At 43.2% G+C, this 12,620-nt stretch overlaps 4 non-coding genes across 4 annotated transcripts; all 4 read left to right on the top strand.

Moving 5' to 3' along the window:
• Positions 1 to 1,134: 1,134 nt before the first annotated feature.
• On the top strand, positions 1,135 to 1,216 carry trnas-aga. The gene has a single exon. It is a non-coding gene; the product is annotated as a tRNA-Ser (tRNA).
• A 1,903-nt stretch (positions 1,217 to 3,119) lies between these two features.
• On the top strand, positions 3,120 to 3,201 carry trnas-aga. Its single transcript has one exon. It is a non-coding gene; the product is annotated as a tRNA-Ser (tRNA).
• A 1,903-nt stretch (positions 3,202 to 5,104) lies between these two features.
• trnas-aga lies at positions 5,105 to 5,185 on the top strand. Its single transcript has one exon. It is a non-coding gene; the product is annotated as a tRNA-Ser (tRNA).
• A 5,541-nt stretch (positions 5,186 to 10,726) lies between these two features.
• Positions 10,727 to 10,808, top strand: trnas-aga. The gene has a single exon. It is a non-coding gene; the product is annotated as a tRNA-Ser (tRNA).
• Positions 10,809 to 12,620: the final 1,812 nt, after the last annotated feature.

Here is a 12,620-nt window from a genome sequence, read left to right as displayed (position 1 = left end):
CAAATAACCATACTTTCAAACTCCATCAATCTCCCACTGAACTCAGATTTCTTCTTTATTGTTAATAATGATTCACCATTCAGGGTTTGATGGCACACCCGATTTTTTTTGTTAAGATGGGGAAAGTGATTGTGGAGTATGTGGAAATTAATCAAAATGGGAACGTCTCGCTGTCCGTGCTTTGGGAGGCATTGAAGGAGGTAATGAGGGGGAGGACATTTCATTCAAGACAGAGGTGATTAGAGAGGCAGGGGAGGACGGGCGTCGGTTGATCGGGGAGATTATGGCGTGTGATGGAAGAGATGTGGTGCATCTGGAACCGAGGCATTGAGTGAGGCGTTGCCCGTGAAGATTGATCTTCTATCGAAAGGGAGGGTGGATCAGCAATGGAGGCGAGCAAGGGGGGTTGGCTCTGATTATGGTGAGAAAGCCATTGGATTGCTCGCGGGTCAGCTCCATTGGCAGGCAGCAGCGTGGGAGATGGAAAGAGGTATTTCTGCATCTGAATGTGAAGTGGTTCGTCGATTTGGAAGAATGCTGAGAATATTATTGAGATATTTGGGCATTTCAGTTCTGAAGGGAGGGGAGTATCGGACTGATAATCGAAAATAAATGTAAAATATACTCATTATTTGATGCGGAATGGAAACGTTAATTCCGTTTCTGTCTCTATTGATGCTGCCAGACCCGCTGAGTTTCTCCTGAAGTTTCTGTTTTTGTGTCCTGAAGCTTAATGGGTTTGCTTTAACCCAGATGTTTCTGTATCCTGACCATTATTCCAGCACTTTCAGAATCCAGCACTAACTCCAGTTTGTATTGTGATTTGTGTCGGTGCATTATCGCCCTGTCAACAATTCAGAAGAATAATGTACCGAGTCCAACAGCAAATTGCGAATATTAATCAAATCAAATGACATTTCCTAATTCAACAAAGGGATGCTATCGAAGCTTTCCTATAGCACCTTAACGGAGCTATTGTGGCATCGCGGGTTTGGATTTCGTCAGGTTGTGAATGAAAGAATATTTATTATGAACACAATAATGTTCAGAATTGGATTCTGTGTGTCTGTCTGCGACTAACTGATTAAAAATTACCCAACGGTCAATTAATTCCGTATCGGCCTCAGAATTTGTGTAGTCGTGGCCGGGTGGTTAAGGCGATGGACTAGAAATCCATTAGGGTTTGCCCGCGCAGGTTCGAATCCTGCCGACTACGAATATTATTTTTCTCATTCAGTTTGCAGTTTCACCACTTTCCTTTGGATCGAATCGTGTCTGATGCGAAATGGTATCCCACACTTTTCAAAAAGACCAGTTGTTTTTCCCCAACAGAGTGCGCTCTATTTGAAACGTCGGGACACTGTTGCACATGTTATTATTCAGTGATTGGGGATGTACACTGGGCTTTCTGAAGAAGAATTTCACAATGGAACATATGCTATTATTTAGTGAACGGAGATTTACAGACAACTTTCTGATTAAGAGTGAGATCACGGGGCATGCGTTATTGATCAGTGAGGGGAGACGTAAAAGCCTGAATCTTGTGAGCAACATTCCAACTTTCCCTTTTGTCCAGGGATTGGCTATGGTGAATGCAGGAAAGCTAGTGATTCGAAACAAACCTGTTGGACTTTAACTGATGTTGCAAGACTTCTTACTGTGCTCACCGCTGTCCAACATCAGCATCTTCACATCATGGCCATCTTCAAACAAAGACAATGTGAATGCTTTTCGGATATTGTATATCGCTAATTTATTGTAGATGGTTGAATAAATACTAGAACATAAGACGGCACATGTCAAGACCAGCATCTAGAGAAATGTTCCTCACTGATTCGTAAGTCAGGAATGTTGGCTGTTTCCCAGGCGCTGGGTCCTTGTTCGATTACGGAGCATTGCCAATGTAACCTTCTGGCGATCAATTGAGGACTCCCAAGTCGCGAACGTTGCTTTGTGACTATAAAGACGTCCACGGGTGCAATTCAAATAACCATACTTTCAAACTCCATCAATCTCCCACTGAACTCAGATTTCTTCTTTATTGTTAATAATGATTCACCATTCAGGGTTTGATGGCACACCCGATTTTTTTTGTTAAGATGGGGAAAGTGATTGTGGAGTATGTGGAAATTAATCAAAATGGGAACGTCTCGCTGTCCGTGCTTTGGGAGGCATTGAAGGAGGTAATGAGGGGGAGGACATTTCATTCAAGACAGAGGTGATTAGAGAGGCAGGGGAGGACGGGCGTCGGTTGATCGGGGAGATTATGGCGTGTGATGGAAGAGATGTGGTGCATCTGGAACCGAGGCATTGAGTGAGGCGTTGCCCGTGAAGATTGATCTTCTATCGAAAGGGAGGGTGGATCAGCAATGGAGGCGAGCAAGGGGGGTTGGCTCTGATTATGGGGAGAAAGCCATTGGATTGCTCGCGGGTCAGCTCCATCGGCAGGCAGCAGCGTGGGAGATGGAAAGAGGTATTTCTGCATCTGAATGTGAAATGGCTCGTAGATTTGGAAGAATTCTGAGAATATTATTGGGATATTTGGGCATTTCAGTTCTGAAGGGAGGGGAGTATCGGACTGATAATCGAAAATTAATGTAAAATATACTCTTTAGTTGATGCGGAATGGAAACGTTAATTCCGTTTCTCTGCCCACTGATGCTGCCAGACACGCTTAGTTTTCCCTGAAGTTTCTGTTTTTGTGTCCTGAAGCTTAATGGGTTTGCTTTAACCCAGATGTTTCTGGATCCTGACCATTATTCCAGCACTTTCAGAATCCAGCACTAACTCCAGTTTGTATTGTGATTTGTGTCGGTGCATTATCGCCCTGTCAACAAATACAGAAGAATAATGTACCGAGTCCAACAGCAAATTGCGAATATTAATCAAATCAAATGACATTTCCTAATTCAACAAAGGGATGCTATCGAAGCTTTCCTATAGCAACCTTAACGGAGCTATTGTGGCATCGCGGGTTTGGATTTCGTCAGGTTGTGAATGAAAGAATATTTATTATGAACACAATAATGTTCAGAATTGGATTCTGTGTGTCTGTCAGCGACTAACTGATTAAAAATTACCCAACGGTCAATTAATTCCGTATCGGCCTCTGCGTTTGTGTAGTCGTGGCCGAGTGGTTAAGGCGATGGACTAGAAATTCATTGGGGTTTCTCCGCGCAGGTTCGAATCCTGCCGTCTACGAATATCATTTTTCTCATTCAGTTTGCAGTTTCACCACTTTCCTTTGGAACGAATCGTGTCTGATGCGAAATGGTATCCCACACTTTTCAAAAAGACCAGTTGTTTTCCCCAACAGAGTGCGCTCTATTTGAAACGTCGGGACACTGTTGCACATGTTATTATTCAGTGATTGGGGATGTACACTGGGCTTTCTGAAGAAGAATTTCACAATGGAACATATGCTATTATTTAGTGAACGGAGATGCACAGACAACTTTCTGATTAAGAGTGAGATCACGGGGCATGCGTTATTGATCAGTGAGGGGAGACGTAAAAGCCTGAATCTTGTGAGCAACAATTCCAACTTTCCCTTTTGCCCAGGGATTGGCTATGGTGAATGCAGGAAAGCTAGTGATTCGAAACAAACCTGTTGGACTTTAACTGATGTTGCAAGACTTCTTACTGTGCTCACCGCTGTCCAACACCAGCATCTTCACATCATGGCCATCTTCAAACAAAGACAATGTGAATGCTTTTCGGATATTGTATATCGCTAACTTATTGTAGATGGTTGAATAAATACTAGAACATAAGACGGCACATGTCAAGACCAGCATCTAGAGAAATGTTCCTCACTGATTCGTAAGTCAGGAATGTTGGCTGTTTCCCAGGCGCTGGGTCCTTGTTCGATTACGGAGCATTGCCAATGTAACCTTCTGGCGATCAATTGAGGACTCCCAAGTCGCGAACGTTGCTTTGTGACTATAAAGACGTCCACGGGTGCAATTCAAATAACCATACTTTCAAACTCCATCAATCTCCCACTGAACTCAGATTTCTTCTATATTGTTAATAATGATTGACCATTCAGGGTTTGATGGCACACCCGATTTTTTTTGTTAAGATGGGGAAAGTGATTGTGGAGTATGTGGAAATTAATCAAAATGGGAACGTCCCGCCGTCCGTGATTTGGGAGGCATTGAAGGAGGTAATGAGGGGGAGGACATTTCATTCAAGACAGAGGTGATTAGAGAGGCAGGGGAGGACGGGCGTCGGTTGTTCGGGGAGATTATGGCGGGTGATGGAGGAGATGTGGTGCATCTGGAACCGAGGCATTGAGTGAGGAGTTGCCCGTGAAGATTGATCTTCTATCGAAAGGGAGGGTGGATCAGCAATGGAGGCGAGCAAGGGGGGTTGGCTCTGATTATGGTGAGAAAGCCATTGGATTGCTCGCGGGTCAGCTCCATCGGCAGGCAGCAGCGTGGGAGATGGAAAGAGGTATTTCTGCATCTGAATGTGAAGTGGTTCGTCGATTTGGAAGAATGCTGAGAATATTATTGAGATATTTGGGCATTTCAGTTCTGAAGGGAGGGGAGTATCGGACTGATAATCGAAAATAAATGTAAAATATACTCTTTATTTGATGCGGAATGGAAACGTTAATTCCGTTTCTGTCTCTATTGATGCTGCCAGACCCGCTGAGTTTCTCCTGAAGTTTCTGTTTTTGTGTCCTGAAGCTTAATGGGTTTGCTTTAACCCAGATGTTTCTGGATCCTGACCATTATTCCAGCACTTTCAGAATCCAGCACTAACTCCAGTTTGTATTGTGATTTGTGTCGGTGCATTATCGCCCTGTCAACAAATACAGAAGAATAATGTACCGAGTCCAACAGCAAATTGCGAATATTAATCAAATCAAATGACATTTCCTAATTCAACAACAGGGATGCTATCGAAGCTTTCCTATAGCAACCTTAACGGAGCTATTGTGGCATCGCGGGTTTGGATTTCGTCAGGTTGTGAATGAAGAATATTTATTATGAACACAATAATGTTCAGAATTGGATTCTGTGTGTCTGTCTGCGACTAACTGATTAAAAATTACCCAACGGTCAATTAATTCCGTATCGGCCTCAGAATTTGTGTAGTCGTGGCCGAGTGGTTAAGGCGATGGACTAGAAATCAATTGGGGTTCCCCGCGCAGGTTCGAATCCTGCCGACTACGAATATTATTTTTCTCATTTAGTTTGCAGTTTCACCACTTTCCTTTGGATCGAATCGTGTCTGATGCGAAATGGTATCCCACACTTTTCAAAAGACCAGTTGTTTTTCCCCAACAGAGTGCGCTCTATTTGAAACGTCGGGACACTGTTGCACATGTTATTATTCAGTGATTGGGGATGTACACTGGGCTTTCTGAAGAAGAATTTCACAATGGAACATATGCTATTATTTAGTGAACGGAGATTTACAGACAACTTCTGATTAAGAGTGAGATCACGGGGCATGCGTTATTGATCAGTGAGGGGAGACGTAAAAGCCTGAATCTTGTGAGCAACAATTCCAACTTCCCTTTTGTCCAGGGATTGGCTATGGTGAATGCAGGAAAGCTAGTGATTCGAAACAACCTGTTGGACTTTAACTGATGTTGCAAGACTTCTTACTGTGCTAACCGCTGTCCAACACCAGCATCTTCCACATCATGGCCATCTTCAAACAAAGACAATGTGAATGCTTTTCGGATATTGTATATCGCTAATTTATTGTAGATGGTTGAATAAATACCAGAAAATAAGGCGGCACATGTCAAGACCAGCATCCAGAGAAATGTTCCTCACTGATTCGTCAGTCAGGAATGTTGGCTGCTTCCCAGGCGCTGGGTCCTTGTTCGATTACGGAGCATTGCCAATGTAACCTTCTGGCGATCAATTGAGGACTCCCAAGTCGCGAACGTTGCTTTGTGACTATAAAGACGTCCACGGGTGCAATTCAAATAACCATACTTTCAAACTCCATCAATCTCCACTGAACTCAGGTTTCTTCCTTATTGTCAATATGATGACCATTCAGGGTTGATGGCACACCCGATTTTTTTGCGTTAAGATGGAGGAAAGTGATTGTGGAGTATGTGGAAATTAATCAAAATGGGAACGTCTCGCTCGTCCGTGATTTGGGAGGCATTGAAGGAGGAAATGAGGGGGAGGACATTTCATTCAAGACAGAGGTGATTAGAGAGGCAGGGGAGGACGGGCGTCGGTTGATCGGGGAGATTATGGCGTGTGATGGAAGAGATGTGGTGCATCTGGAACCGAGGCATTGAGTGAGGAGTTGCCCGTGAAGATTGATCTTCTATCGAAAGGGAGGGTGGATCAGCAATGGAGGCGAGCAATGGGGGTTGGCTCTGATTATGGTGAGAAAGCCATTGGATTGCTCGCGGGTCCAGCTCCATCGGCAGGCAGCAGATGTGGGAGATAGGAAAGAGGTATTTCTGCATCTGAATGTGAAGTGGTTCGTAGATTTGGAAGAATGCTGAGAATATTATTGGATATTTGGGCATTTCAGTTCTGAAGGGAGTGTAGTATCGGACTGATAATCGAAAATAAATGTAAAATATACTCTTTAGTTGATGCGGAATGGAAACAGTTAATTCCGTTTCTCTGCCACTGATGCTGCCAGACACGCTTAGTTTTCCCTGAAGTTTCTGTTTTTGTGTCCTGAAGCTTAATGGGTTGCTTTAACCCAGATGTTTCTGGATCCTGACCATTATTCCAGCACTTTCAGAATCCAGCACTAACTCCAGTTTGTATTGTGATTTGTGTCGGTGCATTATCGCCCTGCTCAACAATACAGAAGAATAATGTACCGAGTCCAACAGCAAATTGCGAATATTAATCAAATCAAATGGACATTTCCTAAATCAACAAAGGCATGCTATCAAGTTTCCTATAGCAACCTTAACGGAACTATTGTGGCATCGCAGGTTTGGATTTCGTCAGGTTGTGAATGAAAGAATATTATTATGAACACAATAATGTTCAGAATTGGATTCTGTGTGTCTGTCTGCGACTAACTGATTAAAAATTACCCAACGGTCAATTAATTCCGTAGCGGCACTGTGCGTTTGTGTAGTCGTGGCCGAGTGGTTAAGGTGATGGATTAAAATCCATTGGCGTTTCCCCCCGCAGGTTCAAATCCTGCCGACTACGAATATTATTCTTCTCATTCAGTTTCCAGTTTCACCAACGTTCCTTTGGATCGAATCGTGCGAGATCCGAAATGGTATCCCACACTTTTCAAAAAGACCAGTTGTTTTTCCCAACAGAGTGCGCTCTATTTGAAACGTCGGGACACTGTTGCACATGTTATTATTCAGTGATTGGGGAAGTACACTGGCTCTCGGAATAAGAATTTCACAATGGAACATATGCTATTATTTAGTGAACGGAGTTGTACAGACACCTTTCTGATTAAGAGTCAGATCACGGGGCATGCGTTTATGATCAGGGAGGGGATACGTAAAAGCCTGAATCTTGTGACCAACAATTCCAACTTTCCTTTTTGTCCAGCGATTGGCTATGGTGAATGCAGGAAAGCTAGTGATTCGAAACAAACCGTTGGACTTTAACTGATGTTGCAAGACTTCTTACTGTGCTCACCGTTGTCCAACACCGGCCTATCTCCACATCATGGCCATCTTCAAACAAAGACAATGTGAATGCTTTTCGGATATGTATATCGCTAATTTATTGTAGATGGTTGAATAAATACTAGAAAATAAGAGGGCACATGTCAAGACCAGCATCTAGAGAAATGTTACTCACTCACTCGTCAGTCAGGAATGTTGGCTGTTTCCAAGCACGTGTTGTTTGAAAACTCTCTACTCTTCTTAGAATTCCCCCTGTACCAAAAAGGTCCAATATTCTAAATGGTGAACAGGGATTCTCACTCCCTGACTCCGATGCAGGCTTCGGTGGGTGCCATTCAGGTCAAACTATATTTTCCAGTTATCCCCCAGTCGAACCCATACCTTCACCGAAGATTTTATCTACTTACCACTTAGTAGCATCGATGTCCTGGGTCCTGCATTGCTAAGTAAGTAACGCAGACTTTCAGGAATAAACCACTTTTTCAGGTTAAGTTAAGTTATTTTATTATTATATTTTTTCTTTTAAAAGCTGCAAACACATTCTTTACAGAAAGGTAAAAAGCTCTTGCTTCTGGATCCTTCCTGTGGTTGAAGGGACCTTCAGGCCCACCTGACACTCAATCTTCTTTAAATTCTTGTCATTTTGGGATGTATTCGCTGGTTAGCTCTGTTGCTGTTTCTTGTTGATCCATGTACTGAGCTATAAGAGGCTAACTCTGATAGCTATTTCTAAGCTGACTCTGACTCCTGTTTAAATTCTAGTCTTCCTTAGATGTATAACTGTTTAAACTCGGCTGCTTGCCTTGTCTTTCCCATGACCGAGCTCTCTCTCTCTCTCTCTCTCTCTCTCTGAGTTCTCCTCCCCTTCTCTCTGTTGCTGTTTCTCTGTGCTCTGTCCTTGTTGCTGCTGCTCCCTGGGTTTATATTCTCTTTCTAACAATTATTAAGTTTTTAGAGCCTTATTGTAAATTAACTTATTTCCCTTTGCTTGTTAAAAAGTATCTTTGATGTAAACATTTGAATACGACTAATTATTCATTTTGGGCATAACGTCACCTCAGATCTGATTACATTATCCTTTGTGATGTTCCAAAGTTCCTTGGTCTAATAGGTGTTACTTCCACTTCTGTGCTTTCGAATCACTTAATTTTCCAATTGTCCGTCAGCTTCATAACTGTGCCTTTGATTTTGACTTGAAATTGTATCTCCGGTAGGCAGTTCGTCTCCAATTTTTCTATTACTAATGACTTTACTCAATCATTTTTACCAATTAAGGGGCAATTTAGAGTGGTCAATCTACCTACCCTGCACATCTTTGGTTGTGGGGGTGAAACCCACGCAGACATGGGGAGAATGTGCAAAACTCCACACGGACAGTGACCCAGGGCCAGGATTCGAACCCAGGTCCTCAGCGCCGTGAGGCTGCAGGGCTAACCCACTGCGCCACCGTGCTGCCTTTCTTTTAATTGACTTGATGTTCGTAGAATTTTACACTTTAGAATTGACACCAAATTCGACCTGAGCATCTTTCCACCCTTTCCAGCTGTTTACTAAGAGTTATTTCAATTAAGGTGTGAGACTTTGCTTTGAGCTGTATGCTAAAATTTAACTTGGTTATGACTTGAAAGACCTGCCTGCTTTAAACATTCGTCAATTGAAACTCTCATCCATGCCTTTACAGATACTTCCTGAGATAGTTACATTCCATGAAGGTGTGAGCCATTGTTTAGATTACCACATGAAACCTGCGTGTTTGATAAGCCTGCTTGTGAGCAAGAATCTGCATTTTACAATCCTGCTCTTTGCAGCTGCTATTAACCTTTTGTGGGATCTTTCCCTGTATCCTCTCAGACCAGATATTGCCAGACTTCCATGTTTCAAATGACACATTTTTCTGTATTTTCAAGAACACACGGGTTTGGGTTCGGATTACGGAGCATTGCCAATGTAACCTTATGGCGATCAAATGAGGACTCGCAAGTCGCAAAACGTTGCTTTGTGACTCTAAAGACGTCCACGGGAGGATTTCAAATAACCATAATTTCAAACTCCATCAATCTTACATTGAAATCAGGTTTCCTCTTTATTGTTAACATGACTGACCATTGTAGGTTTGATGACACACGGATTTTTTGCGTTAAGATGGGGAAATTTATTGAGGATTAATGTGGAAATTAACTAAATGGGAGCTTCCCGCCGTCCGTGGTTTGGGAGGCATTAAGGCGGTAGTGAGGTGGGAGGTCATTTCATTGAAGAAAGAGGTGATTAGAGAGGCGCGGGAGGAAGGACAGCGGTTGGTCGGGGAGAGTTTGGCGGGTGATGGAATGAGGAGGAAGGAGCTGAAGGTGAAGTTTGATCTTCTATCCAAAGGCAGGCTGGTTCAGCAATGAGGCGCGAAAGGGGGGTTGGCTGTGAGTATGGTGAGAAAGCCATTGGAGTGCTCTCGGATCAGCTCCATCGGCAGTCAGCAACATGGGAGTTGGAAAGAGGTATTTCTGCATCTGATTGTGAAGTGGGTTCGTCGATTTGGAAGAATATTGAGAATATTTTGGAGATATTTGGGCATTTCGTTTCTGAAGGGAGGGCAGTATCGGACTGATAATCGAAAATGAATGTAAAATATACTTGTTTAGTTTGAAGCGGAATGGAACGTTAATCCCGTTTCTATCTATATTGATGCTGCCAGACCCGCTGAGTTTCCCCTGAAGTTTCTGTTTTTGTGTCCTGAAGCTTAATGGGTTTGTTTTAACCCAGATGTTTCTGGATCCTGACCATTAATCCAGCACTTTAAGAATCCAGCACTAACTCCAGTTTGTATTGTGATTTGTGTCGGTGCATTATCGCCCTGTCAACAAATACAGAGAATAATGTACCGAGTCCAACAGCAAATTGCGAATTTTAATCAAATCAAATGACATTTCCTAATTCAACAAAGGGATGCTATCGAAGCTTCCTATAGCAACCTTAACGGAGCTTTTGTGCCATCGCGGGTTTGGATTCGTCAAGAATATTTATTATGAACACAATAATGTTCGAATTGGATTCTGTGGTCTGTCTGGGACTAACTGATTAAAAATTACCCTTCCGGTCAATTGATTCCGTAGGGGCCTCTGCATTTGTGTAGTCGTGGCCGAGTGGTTAAGGTGATGGACTAGAAATCCATTGGGGTTTCCCCGCGCAGGTTCGAATCCTGCCGACTACGAATTTACTTTTTCTCATTCAGTTTCAAGTTTCACCACGTTCCTTTGGATCGAATCGTGTCTGATGCGAAATGGTATCCCACACTTTCAGAATGACGAGTTATTTTTCAAAAACAGAGTGCGCTCTATTTGAAAAGTCGGAACACGGTTGCACATGTGTTATTAATCAGTGATTTGGGGAAGTACACAGGGCTTTCTGAATAAGAATTTAACAACGGAATACATGCTATTATTTAATGAACGGAGATGTACAGACACCTCTCTGATTAAGAGTGAGATCACGGGGCATGCGTTATTGATCAGGGAGGGGGACACGTAAAAGCCTGAATCTTGTGAGCAACAATTCCAACTTTCGTTTTTGTCCAGGGATTGGCTATGGTGAATGCAGGAAAGCTAGTGATTCGAAACAAACATGTTGGACTTTAACTGATGTTGCAAGACTTTTACTGTGCTCACCGCTGTCCAACACCAGGCATCTTCACATCATGGACGTCTTCAAACAAAGACAAGGTGAAAACGTTTCGGATATTGTATATCGCTAATTTTTGCAGATGGTTGAATAATACTAGAAACTAAAGGGAACAAGTCAAGACCAGCAATAGAGAAATGTTTCTCATTCATTCGTAGTCAGGAATTTCAGTTTCCCAAGCGATGTATCCGTGTTCGATTACAGGACATTGCCAATGTAACGTTATGGTGATCAAATGAGGACTCCCAAGTCGCGAAAGTTGCTTTGTGACTCTAAGACGTCCACATGTGGATTTAAACAACCCATACTTTCAAACTCCATCTATCTCCCATTGAACTCAGGTTCTTCTTTATTGTTAATAATGAATGGCCATTGTGGGTTTGAGGCCACATCCGATTTTTTTGCATTAAGATGGGGATAGTGATTGAGGGTACGTGTAAATTAACCGAAATGGGGAACGTCTCGCCGTCCGTGGTTTGGGAGGCATTGAAGGCGGTAGTGAGGGAGGGGGTCATTTCATTCAAGGCAGAGGTGATAGAGATGCGCGGGAGGGGAGGACAGCGGTTGATCGGGGAGAATTTGGCGGGCGATGGAATATATGGTGGTGCATCCGGGACATTTAAAGAGGTTGAAGGAGCTGCTGGTGAAGTTTGATCTTCAATCGAAAGGGAGGGCGGTTCAGCAATGGAGGCGGCGCAAGGTTGGGGGGTGGGGGGGGTGGGAGGGGGTGGGGTTGGCTATGAGTATGGTGAGAAAGCCATTGGATTGCTGGCGGGTCAGCTACATCTGCAGGCAGCAGCTTAGAAGGTGGGAAGAGGTATTCTGCATCTGAATATGAAGTGGTTCGTGGATGTGGAAGAATGTTCAGAATAGTTGGGGATATTTGGGCATTTCGGTTCTGAAGGGAGGGAGAATCGGACTGATAATCGAAAATAAATGTCAAATACTCTCTTTAGTTGATGCGGAATGGAAACGTTAATTCCGTTTCTCTGTCCACTGATGCTGTCAGACCACACTGAGTTTTCCCTGAAGTTTCTGTTTTTGTGTCCTGAAGCTTAATGGGTTTCCTTTAACCCAGATGTTTCTGGACCCTGAGCATAATTGCAGCATTTTCAGCACTAACTCCAGTTTGAATTGTGATTTGTGTCGGTGCATTATCGCCCTGTCAACAAATACAGAAGTAAATGTACGGAGCCCAACAGCAAATTGCGAATATTAACCAAATCAAATGACGTTCATAATTCAAGAAAGGGATGCTATCAAAGCTTTCCTATAGCAACCTTAAGGGAGCTATTGCGGCATCGCGGGTTTGGATTTCGTCAGGTTTGAATGAAAGAATATTCAT

This window comes from Scyliorhinus canicula, chromosome 6 (genome assembly GCF_902713615.1).
Source record: "Scyliorhinus canicula chromosome 6, sScyCan1.1, whole genome shotgun sequence".
NCBI lineage: Eukaryota > Metazoa > Chordata > Chondrichthyes > Carcharhiniformes > Scyliorhinidae > Scyliorhinus > Scyliorhinus canicula.
This window is presented reverse-complemented; position numbering and strand designations above follow the sequence as displayed.